We start from the raw sequence: 26,963 nt of genomic DNA, 5'->3' as shown, positions 1-26,963 counted from the left end.
AAGGGATGTCAGTGGCTGTCCTCCACTTAGCTGAGACAAAACTGGTACACAGGCTTTATTTGAATAGGGTGCCTAATGATGCAGCAATTTCCTGCCTGAGTTCATGTAGATGCAGCCTGGAATGTTATCAGGTCCCATGGAGGCTGTATTTTTTGCCTTTGAGAAAGCAGTGATGACCTGATCCCTAGATATAAGGGGAAGAGGCAGGTACTGGGAATGTCCTGATTTACTGATGGGGGGACAGAGGGGTGAATGTTTTGCTGACTCTGTCAGCCAGCAAGTTTGCTATATCTACAGCATTTGTATATGTGTTGTCCATGACCATCAGTTCTGAACAGATCTGGGTGCTACCTTTGAGATTACGGACATATGTGAAGATGGCCTTATGATTGTATCTAGTAGATGTGGCCAATTTGGATTCAAAGTTTGCTTTGGAGGATTTCACTAATGCTCTTAGTTGTTTGTTTAGGCTAAGGAGAGATTGCTTCTAATTGGGCACCTGCTTCTTCTCGGTCCTGGTGAGCAATCTTTTTCTTTTGTTATAGAGTTTATTTATTGCAGATGTCCACAAGACAGGTTTACACTTCCTTACGGGGGATGATTTAGTCCTGTCAGGTATTCCTGATTACATGCATCTATATAAATGTTCGTATAGTAATTTGGTATAGTTTGGATACTGGTGCCAGTTCCTAGAGAGGGAGAGGGGGCTGTGAAGCTATTTATACCATCCCTCAGGAGGCTATAATCAGCTTTGGAGAAGTTTTTTGATTGACCCTAGCTAGAGGGGGGGGGGGGTCAGGGGAGATGATGACTTCAAATGTGACTGCTTTATGGTCAGATCTTACAAGGGAGGATGATACTGCAGGGATGCTGCAGTGGTTACTCATGTCAGTTAATACCAAGTCCAAGATATTATCACCTGTTGTGGGGGTATAGATTAGCTGTTCCAAAGTATTTGCACTGACAAAATTGAGGAATCTCTGGTCATTTGTGTTCTGGCAAGAGTTGTTCTTCCAGTCTATGTTTGGGTAGTTAAAGTCACCTAAGATCAAGGTAAAGGGTTGACTTTTGATAGATTCAAAGAGGTCTAGATAGGCAGCTTGGTCATCTTGGGTCAGATTTGAGGGCCGGTAGCTAGCTATGATTTGTATGTGGGTCTTATCAATAGCTAACTTAACTTGGAGTGTCTCCTGTGTGATCAGTAGTTAACTGCACTTGGAGTGTCTCCTGTGTGTCATAGTGTTTGACCAGCCTGGAGGTGTGTATGTTTTTAATATATATATTGAAACCCCACCTCCTTTGGCTTTACTACCCACAGTTTGGGGTCTGAATGTATGATAGGATGAGTAACTAGGTAAGGCTGGGATGCTCTCCGCAGCTTTGAACCAGGTTTCTGTGACCACACAGATGTCAGCATTTTCCAGGGTTAGGAATGCTTGCAATGTTTAGACTCCTAGTATTTAGCAGCATAATCTTTAATTTGTGTTTTGATAAAGATTTTATGCTGGTAGTTTTAACCTCAACACTTTTCCTAAAAAAGGCACTATAGGGAAAGTAAGAGCCTTTGCCAGAATCTTGAAGCCCAGGTGAGACAGATGCAGGCCATCTCTGGCAAAGCATTGTGGTCTGTCGATCATATCTTCCCAGGGTGTCAGGTATTGGATCCCTCTGGAATGACACCAAAAACTAAGCCAGTTGTTGAAGTCAATCATTTTCTGTTTGTATTCAGGCATTATTCTGGGTGACGGTAGAATGCTGCTTAAGGCTAGGGACATACCTGCCTGGAACACATATTCAGTGAGTTCAATCATGTCTCTCTTCATATAGTCCAGGGAAGTACATCTCAAGTCATTCACACCAACATGGACTATGACAGAGTCATAACAGTACCTGTTGTTGAGAGACTTGAGTGTGTGTGTGATATGGTGGATTCTGGCTCCTGACAGGCAACTAACTGTGACTTTCTCCTTATCCAGCCTGGTGAGAGGCACATCTGTGTGTCTCACAATGGAGTCACCTATGACTAATATGTTGGGTTTATGGTTAAGCCTTAGTGGTTGTGAGACACAGGTGTGTGCACTATGCATGGTATGTGGTGTGGAGGGCTGTGGAGATCGCATGTGTATTTGCCTCGGAGGTTTTTGCCTCGGAGGTCTCCTTTGGGTATGTTTTTGTTGAGGACTTCCACATATGTGGGTGTGTGTTGTGTAGGTGTGAGTGGTGTTTGAGGTATAGTGATTGTGTTGACAGCCTTCTGATTGCCAGATATGGTGGCTTGTGAGGGAGAGAGCTTAGACTCTAGGTTCCTAATGTAATTGCATCGCTCACAAATTGTGTTCCCAGGAGGTGGTAGTAGTAGGTGGTTGTCTGTGTACATAAGGCAGTTACTACACTGTCTCAGGATGCCCATATCAACCAGACTGACAGGAGAAACTGTAGGAAATTGTCCATCCATATTTTTTTAGAATCTGAGAGTAAAGGCCAGGGAGAGCTATGGGGTTAGCCTAAAACCCAAGTGCTTAAAGCAAAACTAAGTGGCTTAGAATAACACTTACAATTTAAACAGACTACAGCAAATTAATTTAAAATTTGTATTATTTGCTCTTAATGCTTTTTTATCCCAATTTTATTTGTAGTTTAATTGGTCTACATTTCAGTTTCCCTATCGTCAGGTAAGTTCACATAAGAAGAGTGTAGTAACAGCTCTTCATGAAGAGGACATCCTCAAAGGAGAAATAAGAAGCAAGTTTCATGACTGTAGCATTACTGCTGTATGACTCAAGGGTGCAGTAAGTTAGTTAGTTTATGCCTATAATTTATTTATTTATTTATTTAAATTTGTTGACCGGGAGTGTCCGACTGGACATGGGTCCATTTTCAGCGGAGGCCCGGGGAGAAAAGCTCCACAGTAAAATAAACAGACAGTAGTTACATTGGATTACATAGTGATTAACAATTTAACATAGAAATTACTTACAACATATTTACAAATGAAGAACATAGTACATCAGTAGACAACTATCTGTGAAGTACATAATGGATATAATGGATGAGTATCATTTAAAAAAAAGAGTTTTGTCCTCCATCCTGATTTAAGTTTTCATTTTTATACAGTAGGACATTGTCTCATATTCCACAGCATAATCCCAAAAAAACAAACTCCAAAACATATTACTAATGAATGAATTAATGAACAAATTCATGTTACAGAATGAAACTGCACATTTCCTTACCTTTCATATCTTTTCAAGATATGATGGTATGCAATAAAACATAACAACAATAGCAAACGTGATTGTATTAACAACTTGACCCCTGATGGTGTTGCAATGACATGTCTTGATCAGTGTTCCATTATTAGTGTGGTATAGACACTTTTATTTCTTTAAACATACTAGACCTAAAATTTTACTTTAGTTATTAGTTTGGAAATCTAATGCTAAATCGTCCACATTCTAAGAGGACTAAATAGTAGCGTCTGATTTTCAGTTGTAGAACATGACAGCCTGACTTGCTGTGTATATATGTACATTATATATATATATATATATATATATATATATATATATATATATATAGATATATATGTACATTATATATATATATATATATATATATATATATATATATATATATATATATATATATATATATATATATATATATAGATATATATGTACAAATGTAGATCAGCACCTACACGAAATGTGGAAGGCCGAAAGGCTGTTTTCAAGTTCTGATAACGCCGATCCAGAAAATGTTCGACTCCACATTAGTGAATGGTAGTGTCCCTTCACCAATATGGAATTAACATTCTGATAACAGATCTTACTACAATGGGGATTGGAAAAGGTACCCTTTTCTCACTGTAATGCGACCTCAGAGCTGGAATATATAATATGCAGGCGGTGTGGGAGGTGCAGGGAGGCTTGCCCCTCTGCAAAAACAACATTACCGGTGACACATACTTTTGACATTAGAACTTCTAGTTTTCAAATGTCTAATCTGTGTTACCATTTCTGAAATTTTGGTAATTTGTTATTACCAATTTCGGCTAACTGGTTTGATGACAAGATGGAAAATTATTTTGATTTTCCACAGTTTGATAGTAAATCTATATATATATATATATATATATATATATATATGTAAAATATAGATTTACTATAGATGTGTATATATATATATATATATATATATATATATATATATATATATATACACACACACACACACACACACACACACACACACACACACATGAAACAGAAAACCTAAACGTGCCTGCTCTTGCTCAGTTTTAACTGGGTCTTGCTCAGGGCATAATTCAGGCTATTGATCTTTCTTATAAGGCATTTTTTGGTAAAAGAAAAAGGATGCCTCTTTTAGAGATTCAAGATTCTGAATCTGGACAGAAAGACAACGCAACAGATGCAGGATATTCTCTTCATTTTTTCTGATTCAGATTAAGAGGACACCATGGTTTATGATTCTCCATGTGGGTGTTTCTCTTTCTCTGATAAGATTTCCAGAATGTGCCAGTAGTTCCATTGGAAGAATACTAAGGTCTCGCAGGTCATCAGAAAATAGTATGAACTGTTATTAATAGAATTTCCAGAACCTCCACCCATTCCCAGTGTTGTCTGCATTGGAGGATGTGTGCATCAATGCTTGAGATTTCCCTGATATTCAGCCTCCTACCCATAAAAAGGCAGAACAATTGTATAAAGTTCCTCAGTCATTTACATTTTTATACAATTATCCCAAACTTGACCAAGGCTAAAGTTTTAGTTAATATTATTGCTGCTATATATTTAGTTAGTAAGTCTGGGGAAAAAGTTTATGCTTCTGCAACTTTGATTTTCAGAATTGTGAATCGTTAAGCCTAGACATGCATCCCAAATCTCTGACAAGCTCTGATACCCTTGATAGGTGTAAGCATGGGCCTGGGAGATAAACCATTTAAAGTCATCTATTTGCATTAGAGACACAGGTGCCAAACCAGCGATGAATTTCCGGTTTCCCATCCAATTGTCCAAGTTGCACTTGAATTGGGTTAGGGAGGAACTCTGCTTCACATGGATGGGGAGCCTATTCCATAGATAGGGTAGTCACTGGGATACATACCTATCTCTCCAGCAGGTCATATTTATATCACAGACAAGGTTTAAGGATTTAGAATGGATAATTCTGGTACTTTTTTTTTTTGGATATGTAGGAGGACCATCAGAGTGGGGTCTGATAATGCCCTGTAGTGCCAGGCATAGATCTCTCCTCAAAACCTTGTAGGAGACAGAATATAAGGGGGGCCTTGAGGCAGTCTGCATGGGACATATTACTTACACCCTATATTATTTTAGTAAGGAATCTCTGTTGGACTTAGATTTTGGTTCTTCTGCAAATACAGGAAATTTCTCAGATTTTTCACCCCTCTTTTTCCAAATTTTACAAGGGATTCTCTACTCCCTCATCATTTTGGCAAGAAACAAAATAAACAGTCTCAGAAAAATGCTGGTAAACAGATGATAAAGAAGCAATGGCAAAGTGGTATAACAAAGAAGACAGCCCCCCCCACCAAAACAAAGGGCAGTCTAACAAGTCAGACAAGCTATTTAAGGAACCATGTCCCTCCCTCCCATTCTGGCAGTCCCTTTTTCCCTTCCAGAAAGTCTGAATCTCCATGCTTCTTTTTGGCAACAGATAGTTTCAGACAAATGCATTCTGAAAATCATTCATCAAGGTTACAGAGGACAGTGAAAGGAAATTCCCCTTTTACAGCAGCAATTACTCATCCAACAGAGCATATTCATCTATTTTCCCTGTCATTTAACATATGTTGCCTCATGGAGTAATTGAGCCAGTTTATCCTTCCCAATTTCGGAAAGGTTTTTATTCAAGGATGTTTTTGGAACCAAAAAAAGAAAATACCTGGAGACCAGTTCTGGATCTTTCTCTCCTAAAGGAATTTGTGATAGTGCCCAAGTTCAAAATGATCTCATTTCACAACCAGTTAGTATTCTTCCTCAATACAGTTTTCTGATAATACTAAATTTAAATTATACCTATCAGGGGCAGCTTGTGCTATTAGACTGCAGGACTGCAGCCCCCCCCAACTATAAAAAAGAAAGAAAGAAAAAAATAGTATACTATTGTATACTGGCTGTGAGTCCTACTGACTCACTGTTAAAACTTGAACTGCAATTGCATGTGAGTTCCAGGCTTTTAAAAAAACAAAACAATCCAGACTGCTGTTAAACCAGTCCAGATTAGGAAGAGAGACATCAGTGTACAGATGCCCAGAAGTCTAGTGCACAGATGCCCAGAAGTCTATGTGGTTTATAACCACAGTAAAGTAGAAGTGAATCAGACTGCTACATCCACAGTCCAATCCCCGTCTACTTTATGACATACTTGACTACTGATTGATTCTTGGCTCGTTGCAGGAATTTTGAACAGAATCCTCTTATACTGCAAGGGAAATGTCCTAAATCTCTCTCATACTCTCTGCAAGGGAATCTAATCAGGCTCATTACTGTGTGTGTGTGAAGTTTTTGTGTGTGTGAAGTTTTAACAGAATACTCTTATACAGATGTGTGTGTGTGTGTGTGTGTGTGTGTGTGTGTGTGTGTGTGTGTGTGTGTGTGTGTGTGTGTGTGTGTGTGTGTGTGTGTGTGTGTGTATGTGTATGTGTATGTGTGTGTGTGTGTGTGTATGTGTGTGTATAATGCCCCAGTTAAATATAATTGGTGGCTAGAGTTACTCAGGCTCAAACCCTGTACCTTGGTTACATGTAGCAAGATCCTGAATTCCATACCCACCACCACTTGTGAAACCTGTCCAGATTTTTGCCTCATGTTTTTATTCTGTTCTATTCCTCATAAAATATGTGTTTTTCTGGATTTTTGTAATCAGTGAAGGATTGAATTCACTAAAAAATGACAGACATTTAAATTTCAGACTTCATATTCTTCAGAAAATACAGAGTAACACAAAACCTTTTAGGATAGCAATTTTCTAAGTTTATAAGATCAATATTTTAAAATTGTCCCTATTTTTGGGGCTATATTCCCCCATTATTGGCTTTGTCCATGTCTTTTGTGCTAAGAGGTTGAGAGCTCTGGGGAGAACTGAATTCACTGAATATGTTTGGGGGCTGTATTCCCCCATTATTGGCTTTGTCCAGGTGTTTTGTGCTAAGAGGTTGAGAGCTATGGTAAGAATTTAATTCACTAAATTATAGCCATTTAAGTTTCAGTCTTCCTGTCTTTCAAAACACAGCTGATTTGGCATAGTGGTATATTGCTCTGACTAGTGCACAGGGTCCCGGGTTCAAGACTTGATGGTGAAATGCATGGTTATAACACATTTTATTCTAGCAACTTTCCAAGATTACACAAGCAATGTTTAAAATGTGCCCCTGGATTTGGGCGTTTGTCCTCCCCAATAAATTTTGGCTTATTCCAGATTTCTTGTACTGTAAAGTTGAGAGATACAGTTGAGTGAGAGATACAGTTGAGTGGATTTTGCAAGAAGCTGAGAACTTCAGGGGAAGAGAAGTTTAGTGCTGCATATGCCGAGTCTGCTTGCATTGTTAATAGCATAACAGGTTGAATGCTTGCTTTTAATGCAGAAGGCTGTGGGATTTACTCCCACAGTATGTAGATGTAGTGCTGATACTGTACTGTGTTGTACTTTTAAAGGGGGTGGAAGCTGCAGTTCTGAGAATGTCCTCTTTGGCAGAGATACCTAGTAACTATGAACCTGTTATCAGTTTGCCATCCATTCCCTATTGCAATATTACTAGAGTATCATTTTTTAATGCAACACAGGCAATTTATTCCTCAAGGGCAACAGGCACATTATTCATAGATGAAACAATGACATATATAAATTGTTTGCTAGCAGCAATCTCTTCATTAGTTACAGATCTCTTTAATGTGGAATTATTTAGATGAGTTTTACTTCTGCAGAGATTGTGAATATTTACTGATACTGGTGGATTGTAAAAGTTTGAGTAGACTTTTATGATGGAAATGTTCTGAAATGGGCAGTTTTGTCATTATTGGTGCATGCATTTTGTTTCATTGTTTACTGGAAAAATGTTCAAAACACTCAATTTAAAACGCCCTCTAACAATTGTACTGTATTGTACAAGGAATATAGTTTAATACAATCAGGAAGGTGTATCAAAGAATGCATGTATGTTTTGTGTGCAGGGGGCCTATGATTTGAAAACAGACCAAAGTTAATCTTTATCTGCCACTGGCCAGATGTATTTTCTTTGAATGTGGGTTTCAATGTTGTTTCAATGAATGAGTTTCAAGGGCAGAGAAGTTTTAATGCTAAGTCTATTTTCATTGTGAGACTCCATTGCTTTGTTTAGCAGCTATCTATTAGTGTTTGTGCTGTAAAATGTAAAATAAAACTTTTAAATGAAATCCAAATCATTGTAGAAGTAAAACAGTATGCACATGACAGTGTTCATTGTAAAAGGAATGCTGAAGCTTGCAAACACCAAGTAAAACTGCTGATAGCAAGAATAAACTCCAAATCAACCAAAATAATCCACCGACTCAAAAATACGGATTAGGAATGTCCTTTATTCAGTTTCAGTAAGCGCTTTCACCCACACAGGGCTTCATCAGACTGTACAAAAGCATACTACCAGCACAGTCCTTACATACTCTATATAATCAATCAATTAAATATTCAATTAAAAGCAGTAATTCAAAAATATATATTTTCACTTAAAACATAGATGCTCTGCAATAATATAGGTTAAACCAGTGTATGAATTCTCAAATATATATAACATAAGCAGACTCACATTTGATATTAAATTCTATATAAATTAATATAAATATAAAAAACCAAACAGTTCAACATGAACATTTGTTATATTGAATACATCCACTAAATGGTGCTGTAAAGCACTTTAAATGTTCTATACTGTAGGAAGGTTAATATATAAAAACTAAGCATATAATAAAATTAGTACTTTTAAAAATGGAAATTTAAAAACAATATAATAAATATGCAGTATGTGACTGTCTCATCCGTACAGTGGAATAGTACAAAATCACTTCACACAAACTTAATCTGAAATGTGACCTCATGAATATTATGGTTTCATCACCCTTCTAAGTCTTCTTTTCTTAAGAAATGGATGAAGACTGACCTTATCATTGAGGCCAGGTGGACAATCTGCCTTGCATCTAATAATCCATTTGGCTTCTATTTCTAAGGTGAGACTTTCTAAGTCCCCACCCCTAGGATTTATATCTACAGTCTGTATAACAAAAAAACTAAAAGTGTGTGTAAGACCTTTTGCCTTATGATGTTTGGCTAAAGCATTCCTTTCATCTCCTACTCTTATACAGTAGGCATGCTCCCTGATCCTTTCTCTCAGTTGTCTATTAGTTTTACCGATGTAGAACGCTGTGCAGGAATTACATTGGGCTAAATAGATGACGCCTCCGTCCTACAGGTAGTGCCGGTGGAAAAATTAAAAACTCTGCCTGACAGTGGTGATTTAAATTCAGTGTTTGTGTTAATAAAGACACACTGATTACAACTACGGCAGGGACTTGTGTTGGTAGAATATGTATGTTTTTCCTTACGACTCTTGTGGCATAATATTCTTCTCAAATTCAGACTGTTCTTATAACAAAACCTGGGTCTTACCCCAACCAAATTACTGATAGATTCCTCTATCCCTAATACATGCCAATGTCTTTCTATTATGGCTCTAATATCAAAAACATCACTAGTATAAAATAAAGGTACATTGACACAAAATGATCTATCTGTTATGCCTTCGCAGTTAAAATCTGTCCCTTTCTCTACTGAACTTGAAAAATAAGGTTTGGCTCTAGTATCCCTCATAGCTGACACCTCTGCTGCAGTTACCTCAATCTGTTGTTCGCTATAATCCCTATCTAATAGTCTACCTATTAATCCCTTCAATTCATCTCTGTAGCCAATTTCTGTAGGATTAAGTCTGGAGGCCCTCATAATTTGGCCCTTAACCACATTATCAAAGATGTGCTTGGGATGCATGCTACTTCTGTGCAATAGTGTATTCCTGAAGCATTCTTTCCTATGCACAGATGTGTTGACAATACCAATAGATGGCCTCATGATGTTAATATCCAAAAGGAAATAAAAGTCTTAGAATACTCCATGGAAAATTCTAGATAGTCAGTAAGTCCATTTATATCTTACTCAAATTCCAGTAATGAAAGTTCACTACCTTCCCAAATCAAAAAAGATCATCCACAAATCTTTTATAGAAAGGTACATGTTGTCTGAAATGTTCTGTAAGGAATAATTTTTCTTTCTCCCATTCTGCCATGACTATGTTGGCGTAGCTATTGGCACAAGAAGTGCCCATAGCTACGCCATCATTCTGTATGTACATGTCTTCATTAAAGAAAAATATGTTGTTTTCTAAAATAATTTCAAGAAACAGAGCTAACAATTCTATAAACTGGATGTCCATTTCAGTATATTTTTTCAGATAATTTTGCACACTCTCTATACCTACTGTGTTAGGAATCACGGTGAATAGGCTCCTCACATCAAGTGTTACCATAAAGTATTCAGTTTCATCGCTCAACTTTGATAAAAAATCATACAAATCTAATAAAAAATGCCTACTGTCTTTCAAGACATAGGGATTTTCATTAACCACAGTCCTCAGATGATATTCAACAAACAGGGAGAGGGGTTCGGTTATCCAACCCCGACCAGATACAATTGGTCTCATCGGGGGGTTTTCCAGTCCCTTGTGCACTTTGGGTAGACCCTTAAGAATGGGTATGAGGGGATGATTCACCTTAAGAAACCTATAAAAATCTTTACCTATCAACCTACTTCTAAACAAATCATCTACAGTATCATAAACTCTGAATATTTTCATCATTACTTCATTAATGTCCAACTTTGTATACGATCTATCAGTGTTTAAAAGCTTATTCATATTGTCTATGTAATGGTGAAAATCCATTACTACAATGGGTCCTCCTTTATCAGCTGGGGTGATAATGATGTTCCTATCTGTTTTTAAATCCTGTAGAGCTTTCCTTTCTAGATAAGTTAAATTGTTTCTCTTATATCGACTCTTGTCCCTACCTTTATCCCTAGTGGAATAAAAAGTCTGTAAATCACTCTCAACGAGTTTGGAAAAGGTATCCAATACAGGATGCAATATAGGAGTATAAGTACTGACTGGTTTAAAAATATACTGAAATGGACATCCAGTTTATAGAATTGTTAGCTCTGTTTCTTGAAATTATTTTAGAAAACAACATATTTTTCTTTAATGAAGACATGTACATACAGAATGATGGCGTAGCTATGGGCACTTCTTGTGCCAATAGCTACGCCAACATAGTCATGGCAGAATGGGAGAAAGAAAAATTATTCCTTACAGAACATTTCAGACAACATGTACCTTTCTATAAAAGATTTGTGGATGATCTTTTTTTGATTTGGGAAGGTAGTGAACTTTCATTACTGGAATTTGGGAAAGATATAAATGGACTTACTGACTATCTAGAATTTTCCATGGAGTATTCTAAGACTTTTATTTCCTTTTTGGATATTAACATCATGAGGCCATCTATTGGTATTGTCAACACATCTGTGCATAGGAAAGAATGCTTCAGGAATACACTATTGCACAGAAGTAGCATGCATCCCAAGCACATCTTTGATAATGTGGTTAAGGGCCAAATTATGAGGGCCTCCAGACTTAATCCTACAGAAATTGGCTACAGAGATGAATTGAAGGGATTAATAGGTAGACTATTAGATAGGGATTATAGCGAACAACAGATTGAGGTAACTGCAGCAGAGGTGTCAGCTATGAGGGATACTAGAGCCAAACCTTATTTTTAAAGTTCAGTAGAGAAAGGGACAGATTTAACTGCGAAGGCATAACAGATAGATCATTTTGTGTCAATGTACCTTTATTTTATACTAGTGATGTTTTTGATATTAGAGCCATAATAGAAAGACATTGGCATGTATTAGGGATAGAGGAATCTATCAGTAATTTGGTTGGGGTAAGACCCAGGTTTTGTTATAAGAACAGTCTGAATTTGAGAAGAATATTATGCCACAAGAGTCGTAAGGAAAAACATACATATTCTACCAACACAAGTCCCTGCCGTAGTTGTAATCAGTGTGTCTTTATTAACACAAACACTGAATTTAAATCACCACTGTCAGGCAGAGTTTTTAATTTTTCCACCGGCACTACCTGTAGGATGGAGAACGTCATCTATTTAGCCCAATGTAATTCCTGCACAGCGTTCTACATCGGTAAAACTAATAGACAACTGAGAGAAAGGATCAGGGAGCATGCCTACTGTATAAGAGTAGGAGATGAAAGGAATGCTTTAGCCAAACATCATAAGGCAAAAGGTCTTACACACTTTTAGTTTTTGTTATACAGACTGTAGATATAAATCCTAGGGGTGGGACTTAGAAAGTCTCACCTTAGAAATAGAAGCCAAATGGATTATTAGATGCAAGGCAGATTGTCCACCTGGCCTCAATGATAAGGTCAGTCTTCATCCATTTCTTAAGAAAAGAAGACTTAGAAGGGTGATGAAACCATAATATTCATGAGGTCACATTTCAGATTAAGTTTGTGTGAAGTGATTTTGTACTATTCCACTGTACGGATGAGACAGTCACATACTGCATATTTATTATATTGTTTTTAAATTTCCATTTTTAAAAGTACTAATTTTATCATATGCTTAGTTTTTATATATTAACCTTCCTACAGTATAGAACATTTAAAGTGCTTTACAGCACCATCTAGTGGATGTATTCAATATAACAAATGTTCATGTTGAACTGTTTGGTTTTTTATATTTATATTAATTTATATAGAATTTAATATCAAATGTGAGTCTGCTTATGTTATATATATTTGAGAATTCATACACTGGTTTAACCTATATTATTGCAGAGCATCTATGTTTTAAGTGAAAATATATATTTTTGAATTACTGCTTTTAATTGAATATTTAATTGATTGATTATATAGAGTATATAAGGACTGTGCTGGTAGTATGCTTTTGTACAGTCTGATGAAGCCCTGTGTGGGTGAAAGCACTTACTGAAACTGAATAAAGGACGTTCCTAATCCGTATTTTTGAGTCGGTGGATTATTTTGGTTGATTTGGAGTTTATTCTTGCTATCAGCAGTTTTACTTGGTGTTTGCAAGCTTCAGCGTTCCTATTGTGACTTTTAGCAGTTTTTATTTTATCTTTGGAACGCTGTGTATCCGGTGGAGTATATTTGCTGTTTTTGGTACATTTTACTTGTTTCCACACGGAGGCTATGGCTTGCACCTTTGAAGGGGACGAAATTGAACTGGCATATGTACCGGACGCTCATGGCGTCACTGAACGGATGTTGGGGAGGTTCAATGAGTGTATAGCAGGTACAGAGAACGCTTTACTGTTTTTCAAACCGAACGAGGAGCGTGGGTCTGAAATAGACAACGCGGATGATTTACTTTTGCTGGCGGACGACTTGGAACAACTTGAAACCGATCTTTTGAAGTTGAAAAGACTGCAGCTGCAACGGCAGCATTTCGAAGCTTGTCTGAAAAAACAGATTATACCCAGAGGACTTCGTGTCCTAAAGATGCCTACAACAGGTAACCATTTCCCTGAACTTTTTGCTAAAATGGCAGAGATTGAACATGGACTTGAGTTTTAATTATATGAAATTACTTATAGAATATCATAGACCAGAGGAAGAGTTACTTAGAGAAAAAGTGACTGATATGTATAAACAGATAAATGTAAAGTTTCACACTTCCAAAAAGACTTTGGGTCTTGACAGACTAATGGACAATGTTCTTTTGTATGAAAGGAGACTGACTAATCAAAAGAAAACCAAGATTGAGAGAGACATTATTGATTTTAAAAATGGCCATGTCTTCACTTGGCCTAGAACTGTTGTCACTAATGAGATGGTTAAAAAAGGACAGAAAGAGGTTGAAAAATGCAACCAAAGTGAAACTAACGGACCTAGAAACCTAGGTGGAATAAATGGACACAGTGATGATGTAAACATTATTGATGTATTGACTAATGATGTTCTAACTACTGATGTTTTAAACACTGACTGTGTAGGTAGTAGTTTGAATGTTAGTCAGAACAGAAATACTAATAATGTGAATTTATACCCTAAGGTCATACAAACCAAAGGAAAATCAATGTGCTTAGAAAATAATACTACTACTAATGTTAGAGGCATAGTGAATTCCATCAACACCAAGAATGGTGATTTGACGGTAGTTAAGAAAAAGATTGTCTCTATAGGTAATGGAAATGATGGGGATACTCTGACACTCAGGCATGATGTTCCTTTCCCCATACAATCCCCCCGGTTCAGAGGAAGATCACGCTCCATGAGCAGGGGGAGACAGAAAAGGAAAGTGGTAGAAATGGAGCAGGTAGGACCCACACTAAAAAAGATGTGGGGAAAGAAAGGGGATCTTTAGTTATCAACCTATCTAAAAGAGAACTTACTGTATATGAAGCACAGGTCCTGAACAAGGGTCTTTCCTTTATACCTAGTAAGAACAGTGATTTGACTGATTCTATTATAGATACAAAACTGTTTACATGAAATGTACAATTGAGACTGGATTTTGGACCCGCTGATAAAGACAGAGTAACAGATATTTTTAAACCAGTCAGTACTTATACTCCTATATTGCATCCTGTATTGGATACCTTTTCCAAACTCGTTGAGAGTGATTTACAGACTTTTTATTCCACTAGGGATAAAGGTAGGGACAAGAGTCGATATAGGAGAAACAATTTAACTTATCTAAAAAGAAAACTCTACAGGATTTAAAAACAGATAGGAACATCATTATCACCCCAGCTGATAAAGGAGGACCCATTGTAGTAATGGATTTTCACCATTACATAGACAATATGAATAAGCTTTTAAACACTGATAGATCGTATACAAAGTTGGACATTAATGAAGTAATGATGAAAATATTCAGAGTTTATGATACTGTAGATGATTTGTTTAGAAGTAGGTTGATAGGTAAAGATTTTTATAGGTTTCTTAAGGTGAATCATCCCCTCATACCCATTCTTAAGGGTCTACCCAAAGTGCACAAGGGACTGGAAAACCCCCCGATGAGACCAATTGTATCTGGTCGGGGTTGGATAACCGAACCCCTCTCCCTGTTTGTTGAATATCATCTGAGGACTGTGGTTAATGAAAATCCCTATGTCTTGAAAGACAGTAGGCATTTTTTATTAGATTTGTATGATTTTTTATCAAAGTTGAGCGATGAAACTGAATACTTTATGGTAACACTTGATGTGAGGAGCCTATTCACCGTGATTCCTAACACAGTAGGTATAGAGAGTGTGCAAAATTATCTGAAAAAATATACTGAAATGGACATCCAGTTTATAGAATTGTTAGCTCTGTTTCTTGAAATTATTTTAGAAAACAACATATTTTTCTTTAATGAAGACATGTACATACAGAATGATGGCGTAGCTATGGGCACTTCTTGTGCCAATAGCTACGCCAACATAGTCATGGCAGAATGGGAGAAAGAAAAATTATTCCTTACAGAACATTTCAGACAACATGTACCTTTCTATAAAAGATTTGTGGATGATCTTTTTTTGATTTGGGAAGGTAGTGAACTTTCATTACTGGAATTTGGGAAAGATATAAATGGACTTACTGACTATCTAGAATTTTCCATGGAGTATTCTAAGACTTTTATTTCCTTTTTGGATATTAACATCATGAGGCCATCTATTGGTATTGTCAACACATCTGTGCATAGGAAAGAATGCTTCAGGAATACACTATTGCACAGAAGTAGCATGCATCTCAAGCACATCTTTGATAATGTGGTTAAGGGCCAAATTATGAGGGCCTCCAGACTTAATCCTACAGAAATTGGCTACAGAGATGAATTGAAGGGATTAATAGGTAGACTATTAGATAGGGATTATAGCGAACAACAGATTGAGGTAACTGCAGCAGAGGTGTCAGCTATGAGGGATACTAGAGCCAAACCTTATTTTTCAAGTTCAGTAGAGAAAGGGACAGATTTTAACTGCGAAGGCATAACAGATAGATCATTTTGTGTCAATGTACCTTTATTTTATACTAGTGATGTTTTTGATATTAGAGCCATAATAGAAAGACATTGGCATGTATTAGGGATAGAGGAATCTATCAGTAATTTGGTTGGGGTAAGACCCAGGTTTTGTTATAAGAACAGTCTGAATTTGAGAAGAATATTATGCCACAAGAGTCGTAAGGAAAAACATACATATTCTACCAACACAAGTCCCTGCCGTAGTTGTAATCAGTGTGTCTTTATTAACACAAACACTGAATTTAAATCACCACTGTCAGGCAGAGTTTTTAATTTTTCCACCGGCACTACCTGTAGGACGGAGAATGTCATCTATTTAGCCCAATGTAATTCCTGCACAGCGTTCTACATCGGTAAAACTAATAGACAACTGAGAGAAAGGATCAGGGAGCATGCCTACTGTATAAGAGTAGGAGATGAAAGGAATGCTTTAGCCAAACATCATAAGGCAAAAGGTCTTACACACACTTTTAGTTTTTTTGTTATACAGACTGTAGATATAAATCCTAGGGGTGGGGACTTAGAAAGTCTCACCTTAGAAATAGAAGCCAAATGGATTATTAGATGCAAGGCAGATTGTCCACCTGGCCTCAATGATAAGGTCAGTCTTCATCCATTTCTTAAGAAAAGAAGACTTAGAAGGGTGATGAAACCATAATATTCATGAGGTCACATTTCAGATTAAGTTTGTGTGAAGTGATTTTGTACTATTCCACTGTACGGATGAGACAGTCACATACTGCATATTTATTATATTGTTTTTAAATTTCCATTTTTAAAAGTACTAATTTTATTATATGCTTAGTTTTTATATATTAACCTTCCTACAGTATAGAACATTTAAAGTGCTTTACAGCACCATCTAGTGGATGTATTCAATAAAACAAATGTTCATGTTGAACTGTTTGGTTTTTTATATTTATATTAATTTATATAGAATTTAATATCAAATGTGAGTCTGCTTATGTTATATATATTTGAGAATTCATACACTGGTTTAACCTATATTATTGCAGAGCATCTATGTTTTAAGTGAAAATATATATTTTTGAATTACTGCTTTTAATTGAATATTTAATTGATTGATTATATAGAGTATATAAGGACTGTGCTGGTAGTATGCTTTTGTACAGTCTGATGAAGCCCTGTGTGGGTGAAAGCGCTTACTGAAACTGAATAAAGGACGTTCCTAATCCGTATTTTTGAGTCGGTGGATTATTTTGGTTGATTTGGAGTTTATTCTTGCTATCAGCAGTTTTACTTGGTGTTTGCAAGCTTCAGCGTTCCTATTGTGACTTTTAGCAGTTTTTATTTTATCTTTGGAACGCTGTGTCTCCGGTGGAGTTTATTTGCTGTTTTTGGTATTCATTGTAAAAGGGACAAAATAGCCAGGTAATATTGGATTGGGGCAAAATAGCCAAGTAATGGGACATTGGAATGACTGCAGGGGGGGAGGCCCCACTAGACCATGATTTTGTGAGGGGGAAGGGTGGCAAACTTAGAGATAGCCCCAGATGAACTATACCTTTCAACTATCCAGATTTTTGCAGAACGAATAGATTTTTGCTTCTTATTTTTGGTTTGATCCTCATAAAATTTGTGGTTTTCTGGAAATCATTTAGGAATGAAGTCACTAAATAATGGCAGACATTGAATATTAGACTTCATACCCTTCAGAAAAATGCATGCTAAAGCAAGACCTGTTATTCTGTCAACTGTTTAAATTTATACAAGAGCAATTTTTAGTACTGTTTGTTTGTTCCCCCCAATATATTTGGCCTTGTCCAGATTTCCTGCATTAAGAGATTGAGAGGTACTCACAAATAAATCGCTTTACAGAATTAGGTATATCCAAACCTCTTAACTGTCCCCAATTTTGGCTCAAAATGTTTTCCTCCCCCCCCTAATAATCCCTCAACCAAATGGCAATTTTGGAAGAAAATGTGGAGGGTTTACAATTAATAAGTAATTGTAATGATCAGAGTTATAGATTACTTTTATTTCAGAAATGCATGTAGATTCTTTTATTTTGTCAGCTGCTCAACTTAACAGTACTAATATTAAAAGCATACCTTCTTTGACAGGTTCCCAGCTGTATTGTGTGGCTATTTTATATTTTTGCATCACATTTTTGGTCCCTTTTTCATAAAATTGTGTTTTTCTTGCAAATTAGTGGCAAATCATTAAAGACTGATGTCAGACAATAATGACAGACATTTGATTTTTTGATTTCATACCCTTCAGAAAAATCATACTAATGCAAGACCTATTATTCTATTATCTTTTTAAGTTTATAAGAGCAATATTTAAACATTGTCCTTATTTTTGATCCTTTGTCCCACTTCTATTTATGGCTTTGTCCAGGCTTCTTGCTCTGAGGTTGAGAGGTATGACAAATGTGTCAGGGCCATCACCATCAGGGCCATCACCATCAGCTAGAGACATTTCAAATTGTGACATACTTGTTGTACCCCATTCCCCCATGTGGTGACTCTGGATGTGTCCAAGCAAGGCAAGGAGCTTTTATGCAGTGTAAGTGTGCAGAGTATCCCCCCATCCAAGGTAGACACAAATATTACAGTGGCTTTTCATCTGTCTGTGATTTTGCAGAATGTTCTGTTTTTCTGTCAGATTGTTATACTGTTGGTTTATGCTTATTATTCAGAAAATGCGTGTTGTTGCAGTGCCTGATGCTCTGTGTTTAAGTATCAGTTCTTTAATGACCATCAGGTAAGCTTGTCTGAGACTGTAAGATGCAAGTAAGCTTTAATAAGTATACTGTTAAAGAATTATCAACATTGAAAACCTTTTTGTTGTTGCCATGCAGATAATATTTACATAACTAGATAATGTGTAAGCCTTGTGTATTGAAATGCATATGACAATATTTGTAATAAAGGACAGGATTACAGTATTTTCAGAAGCTCATTACATTTGTTGGAGACTTGCGGTCATCTTTGCAGGCTTTACCTGTAAACTAAACAGAATGCCAGTCTATCATGTGTGGTCCAAAACCTGTGCAGTAATCCTTTAAGCAATTTATCTTGAGCTTGTTTCTTTTTTGCTGTTCATTTCTTACTTTGATCATGTTTTCCCCATGAAGCAAGTAGATAGTTGTTGTCAGGCAGTAGGTCTTTTTTTGGATCACAGAGATTGCTAGTTTCTGCATCTTACTTGGTACTTTTATAAAGCTGAATATAAATTATAATTAGAACTGCAGTGCAAGGAGAAGTGGTTTGAGTTGAGTGCTGCTTGTTTTTTTATACTTGATTTTGACTGGCATTCCAGTAATTTATTTAAAAAGTAATTTATTTTTTCATGCTTCACAACCTTTTTTTTCCCTCTAGATATTAAGAGAGCTGTCATGTAGCCAATACATTAAAATATTTTTTCTCCACTTCATTTTGTCTTGATTGGACTCTCATAACGATGGTTTGGCACCGAGGGCAGTGTATTTAATTAAAGTCCCAGTTTTTGTGGTTTTGAGCATAGCTCCACCCCTTTCTAGTTAGCCAAACCCATTCTCATTGACCCCACCCATTCAGCTGTCTCCTGCAGCCCCCCTTTGACTTGAAGTCACCAGATTCCACTGATACCTATCATCATTAACTTATTTATTTATTATTATTTAGCTTTGCTTACTGGTAAAGTCAAACTGGGACAAACCTTTTTTCAGTGCTGGCCCTCGGAGAAAAGGTCCACATTTAATACCAGTTTTGACATATATACAAAACACAGTTACATAATATCAGAAGGAATACAAAATAAAAGTAAATGTACATACATGTGAGAAAAAAAGACTTGCAATAACTTAAACATTATTTAGCAATATAGCATATACAAAGCTTGCAAAGGTATATACAATGTTGAATATTCATTAAAAACAGACACAGGCTTCTATATAGCAAAGGGGGAGATATAACATTGAAAAAGTCACTGCAATATTACCTGCAATTGCTAGCTATGGAAATATAAGACAGCGGGGAAGATGGATGATAAACTAGTATAGTATGATATGTTATTAGTACGGCAACTATGAAAATATCATTACATTTAAGACTGAACAGTGAAGTCAGTAGGAAAGTGAGAATGGTTGGGTGTACTGGGACTGTTATAAGGAGTATTAGTTTTAGAGAGATGAGAAGAAAGAGTGATGAAACTATGATGGGGAGCTAGTGAGATTGTGGTTGATCTTATTAGTGAGAAAAGACTTCATCACATCCTTATTCATTCAGATTTCGGGTATTTCTTAAGGTTTTGTGAGTCTGGATCACATTACCAGTTCTCTGCTTTATCCCTTTAATGGAGGCTGGGAAACTTTCTACAAAAAAAATCACATATTAGCAAATGGAAAAGGTTTTCTGGTTGGTGAGAACAACATCATCAGCACCCTTTCAGGACTAGTGTTTCTCTGGTTTTAAATATTTGTGAGAGTTACTATCCTGTAGTTTTTACTCCTCCACCAATGTTCGTCAGCCATTTCAGCATGTCTGCCCATGCATCTCCCCTCTTTCATGTGAAAATGTTTTTGAAAGAGGTTTTGCATAGGACTCCAGCAAGAAAACTGGTGATATCCTTGTGATCTTAATACTGCATTAGAAAACTTAACACTTACTACATTTGAACCATCTCATCTGTATAACTTGAGGTTCTTAACGTGGAAAATGTTTTACTGATTGCCCTGACATCTGCAAGAAGAGTATCTACGTTACAGGGTCTTTTGGTGAGTCATCCCTGTCTTACTTTCCACATAGACAGAGTTTCTTTGAGAAGTAATCCTTTTTGTATGGCTAAAGTAACATTCAAATTTACTTTAAGCCAAACTATCTATTGCCCTGTTTTCTTTCCTGAACTCAAATATGAGAGAGAAAGGATATTCCATACCTTGGATGTCCACATGCAACTTGGGTACTATCTTGACAGATCAATTGTTCATTTATTGAGAAGGTAAGAAGAAAATATAACCTATAGCTAAACAGACTATTTTAAAATGGTTGTCTTAGGCTATTACCTTTTGTTATTCTCACCATAAGAAAACTATTCCAGGCAGGGTCAAGGATCACTCTACCAGGGACTTGGGTTCAGCTATGGCTTTTTGGGAAGGACTGGATTCTAGAAGTATTCTAGAAGCAGCAACTTAGTCATCTGCACATACTTTTACAAAGTACTATAAGTCTGCTTACTTCTTCTGGTGTAGATCAGGCTTTACTAGGACCAGTCTTCAGGAGCTCCTGGACCCTTCCCCTTCCATCTGTAAAATGCTGTTAGCTAGGATAATCTATCCATTTAGCTAAGGCTACTGCAACAGTGATCAATATGATGAACATAGTACAGATTTGTTACAAGAAAAAAGCCACATGGTACCAAAATGAGACCAATAACCAAATCCAAGATTTCCAATAGACCAGAAGCCAGCCAGAAGCATTTTAAAAACAATTTTATATGTGCACAAAACACACAGTAAACACATAAACGCAGACAAATAACAGCGTTTTCATTTCAAAAACATCATCAGATGTGGTTCTGAGGTAAATTGACAGGTTAAATATCTTGCTAGTGAACAGATTGACCAATAAAAACATTCAATAAAATGATTCAGTATAATGACTCTTATTTATTCATTAATATTTATGAGTATTTGGGGATGCACAAGCCATTGCATTTCTTTGTGCCGGTCCCAAGTCCGGATAAATGTGGAGGGTTGCGTCAGGAAGGGCATCTGGTGTAAAACTTCTCCAAATCATTTCATGCAATCACCAGTAAATATTTCCATACCGGAACGGTCGTGGCCTGGGTTAACAACGACCACCACCAGTACTGTTAGCCAACAGGGTGCTGGTGGAAATTGGGCTACTGTTGGCCAAAGGAGAAGAAGAGGTGGAAGGCATGGCTGAAGGCAGGAAGAGAGGAGAAAGGCTAGGACTGTGGTAGTGAGGGTCAAAACTTTGAATGCTGGCAGTATGACTGGTATAGGGAGAGAGCTAGCTGATATGATGGACAGAAGGAATGCTGGTATATTGTGTGTGTAAGAGACCAGACGGAAGGGGAGTAAGGCTAGGTGTATCGGAGGTGGGTTCAAATTGTTTTATCATGGTGTGGATGGGAGGAGAAATGGCATAGGAGTTATTCTGAAGGAACAGTATGCTAAGAGTGTTTTGGAGGTGAAAAGAGTGTCGGATAGAGTGATGTTTATGAAGCTAGAAATTGATGGTGTAATGATGAATGTTGTCAGTGCATATGCTTCACAAGTTTGGTGTGCAATGGATGAGAAAGAAAAATTTCGGAGTGAATTGGATGAATTTGTGATGACTGTACCCAAGGGTGAGAGAGTGGTGATTGGAGCAGATTTCAATGGGCATGTTGGTGAAGGGAACAGAGGGGATGAGGAAGTGATGGGTAGGTATGGTGTTAAATAAAGTAATGCAGAAGGTCAGATGGTAGTGGATTTTGTGAAAAGGATGGACATGGCTGCGGTGAATATGTATTTTAACAAGAGGGAGGAGCATAGGGTGACATACAAGAGTGGAGAAAGATGCACGCAGGTGGATTATATCTTATGTAGGAGGGCCAGTCTGAAGGAGATTGGAGACTGTAAAGTGGTGACTGGAGAAAGTGTAGTTAGGCAGCATAGGATGGTGGTTTGTAGGATGACATTGGTGATTAAGAAGAGGAGGGGGAGTGTGAGGGCAGCACCAAGGATCACATGGTGGAAATTGAAAAAGGGTAATTGTGAGGTGGAGTTCAGGGATGAGTTAAGACAGAAACTGGGTGGCAGTGAAGAGTTACCAAATAGATGGGAAACTACAGCAGAGCTAGTAAGGGAGACGGCTAGAAAGGTGCTTGGTATCACATCGGGACAGAGGAAGGATGACAAGGAGACATGGTGGTGGAATGAGGAAGTACAGGAGAGTATACAGGCAAAGAGGGTGGCAAAGAAGAAGCAGGATTGTCAGAGAGACGAAGAAAATAAACAGGAGTATAAGGAGATGAGGTGCATGGCAAAGAGAGAGGTGGTGAAGGCTAAGGATAAGGCATATGAAGAGTTGTATGAAAGGTTGAACACTAAGGAGGGAGAAAAGGACCTGTATCGATTGGCTAGACAGAGGGACCAAGCTAGGTAAGATGTGCAGCAGGTAAAAGTGATAAAGGATAATGAGGGAAACATACTCACAAGTGAGGAGGGTGTGTTGAGAAGATGGAAATAGTAATTTGAGGGGTTGATGAATGAAGAGAATGAGAGGGAGAGAAGGTTGGATGATGTAGGGATAATGAATCATGAAGTACAATGGATTAGCAAGGAGGAAGTAAGGATAGCTATGAAGAGAATGAAGAATGGAAAGGCTGTTGGCTCAGATGACATATCTGTGGAAGCATGGAGGTGTTTAGGTGAAATGGCAGTGGAGTTTTAAATTAGATTGTTTAATGAAATCTTAGAAAGTGAGAGGATGCCTGAGGAATGGAGAAAAAGTGTTTTGGTACCGATTTTTAAGAATGAGGGTGATTTGCAGAGCTAAAGTAACTACAGAGGGATTACATTGATCAGTCACAGCATGAAGTTATGGGAAAGAGTAGTGGAAGATAGGTTAAGAAGGTAGGTGATGATTAGTGATCAGCAGTATGGTTTCATGCCGGGAAAGAGCACTACAGATGCGATGTTTGCTCTCAGAGTGTTGATGTAGAAGTACAGAGAATGTCAGAAGGAGTTGCATTGTGTTTTTGTAGACTTAGAGAAAGCATATGACAGGGTGCCTAGAGAGGAGTTGTGGTATTGTATGAGGAAGTCAGGAGTGTCAGAGAAGTATGTACTAGTGGTACAGGATTTGTACGAGGGTAGTGTGACAGCGGTCAGGTCTGCGGTGGGAGTGACGGATGCATTTAAGGTGGAGGTGGGGTTACATCAAGGTTCAGCTCTGAGCCCTTTCTTACTTGCATTGGTGATGGACAGGTTGACAGACGAGATCAGACAGGAGTACCCGTGGACTATGATGTTTGCAGATGACATTGTGATCTCTAGTGAGAGTAGGGAACAGGTGGAGGAGACCCTGGAGAGATGGAGATATGCTCTAGAGAGAAGAGGAATGAAGGTCAGCAGGACTAAGACAGAATATATGTGTGTGAATGAGAGGGAGGATAGAGGAATGGTGAGGATGCAAGGAGTAGAGGTGGCGAAAGTGGATGAGTTTAAATACTTGGGGTCAATAGTTCAGAGTAACGGTGAGTGTGGAAGTGAGGTGAAGAAGAGAGTACAGGCAGGATGGAGTGGGTGGAGAAGAGTGTCAGGAGTGATTTGTGACAGAGGAGTACCTGTAAGAGTGAAAGGGAAGGTCTACAAGAGGGTAGTGAGACCAGCTATGTTATATCGGTTGGAGACAGTGGCACTGACAAAAAGGCAGGAGTTTGAGCTGGATGTGGCAGAGTTAAAGATGTTAAGATTTGCACTGGGTGTGACGAGGTTGGACAGGATTAGGAATAAGTATATTAGAGGGTCAGCCCAGGTTGGAAGGTTTGGAGACAAAGCCAGAGAGGCAAGATTACGTTGGTTTGGACATGTGCTGAGGAGGGATGCTGAGTATATTGGGAAAAATATGCTAAGGATGAAGCTACCAGGTAACAGGAAAAGAGGAAGACCTAAGATAAGGTTTATGGATGTGGTAAGAGAGGACATGCAGGTGGATGGTGTGACAGAGCAAGATGCAGAGGACAGGAAGAAATGGAAACAGGTGATCAGCTGTGGCGACCCCTAACGGGAACAGCCGAAAGAAGATGATGATGAATTGGTGACTTAGATGTACATATCAGGACAGACAGAACAGGATGTGGGGCAACAGGAATAAAGAAGGAGAAGCCATTCTAGATTTCTGTCTGGCAAATGGCTTGATAGTAGCCAATACATGGTTCAGAAAGAGAAGCAGTCACAAGATCACATACAAGAGTAGTCAACATGCAACTCAGGTAGACTTCCTCCTAGTAAGGAAAAGGCAGAATCTATGATTGCAAAGTCATCCCCAGTAAAACAGTTGGGCCACAGCATAAACCACTCATTTTCACAATCAACTGAAAGCAGTGGTCAGAGAAGGCTCTAAGGTCAACAGAGACCAGGCTGAAGACCTGGAAGTTGACTGGAGAGAAAGTGCAACAGTTCAAGGAATTACTCAGGGCTCTAGCACCCCAAAAGAGGAGGAAATAGGTGGAGATGAAGAAGAATGGCAGTGCCTAAAAATAGCATGTGTTAGGACTACAGAAAAGATATTGGCTGAGCCAGGTATGGAAATAAGGTACATAAGGAAAGCTGATGGTGGAATGTAGAGGTCCAGGAAGCCATCAAAAGAAAAAAGGAGCGCAGGAAGAATTTGGAGACAGAAAAGACTGACCAGGCTAGGAAGTACTATTGGCTGGCTAACAAAGAAACTAAGAAAGAAGTTGCAATAGCAGACAACAGGGCATCGAAGGGACTCTACCAACTTCTGGAAAGTGACGCAGTAAGGGGCACAAAGAAACTATATCAGATTGCAAGGCAAAGACAGAAAGATAAAGAAGAACATCAGACAACCTTCATAAGGGATGCCAGCAACAACCTGCTCACCAGCACAGAGGAAATCAAAGGTAGATGGCAGGAGTATTTCCAGAAGCTTCTGAATGAAGAAAACCCCACAGAAGCTGTACTGTCCCAGAAATAGCCTACAGTGAGAGAAGAAGAGGAGCCCACCCTAGAAAAAGTAAAAACAGCACCAAGGAAGAAGTCAGGGAAAGCAGCAAGCTCAGATGAGGTCACAGGAGATATGATAAAGATGCTGGGTGAGATAGGGGAGAAATGGCTTCTGAAGAAACAAATAGTAGTGTAGAGAGAAAGGTATATCGCAGATGACTGGAGAATAAGTATACACATGTCAGTGTACAACAACAAAGGGGACATCCACAACTGTGGGTAGTACAGACACATCAAACTCTTATCACATTGCATTAAAGTTCTGGAGAGGGTGATTGATAAATGAATACACAGAGTAGTAGAATGTAAGATGAGAGATGAGCTATTTGGATTTAGATCAGGATGCAGCACATTTGACCTGATGTTTGCATTGAGACAAATACTTGAGAAGAAGCTAGAGATGAGGAGAGAGTCCAACTGGGCATTCCTAGACCTGGAAAAATCATATGACAAGGTCCCAAAAAAGCTGATCTGGGCAGTGCTGCAGTAGTTTGAAGTCCCAGAAACATTGGTAGAATTAGTGCAGGCTATGAATAAGGACCCAATGATTCAAGTACGAACAGTGTTTGGCCTCATAGAGGGGTTCTGCGGTTCGTACTGGTGATGGACTACATTAGCAAACAGGTTGGAAGGGATGGATCAACAAAGCTTCTGTATGCAGACAATGTGGCATTACAGGCAGACTCTGAGCTAAAACGTCAGCAAGGGAAAGGGGAATGGAATGCAAATCGGAAGGTACGTGGGATGAAAAGAAGCACAGATAAGATGGTGGTAATGGCAGCAAACTGGGGAAATCAGAAGAAGCTGAGAAAAGAGATAGAAGGGAAAACAGTGGAACGGGAAAACAGCTTAAAGTATCGGGGACGAGTAGTCGAGGAGAAGGGTAGTCTGAATGAAGAGGTCAAAGCTAGAATCAGAGGGGCTGCAGCCAACTGTTATAGAGTAGCAGGTGTAGTCTATGACAGAAGAATGCCAAAGAAGCTGAAAAGTAAGGTGTACAAGACAGTAGTGTGACCAGTATTACTGTATGGTACAGAAACCTGGGCAGTAAAGGCAGAACAGTTGAAGAAGCTAGA

This window comes from Protopterus annectens, chromosome 7.part0 (genome assembly GCF_019279795.1).
Source record: "Protopterus annectens isolate FY-2018-M chromosome 7.part0, PAN1.0, whole genome shotgun sequence".
Classification (NCBI taxonomy): Eukaryota; Metazoa; Chordata; order Ceratodontiformes; family Protopteridae; genus Protopterus; species Protopterus annectens.
This window is presented reverse-complemented; position numbering follows the sequence as displayed.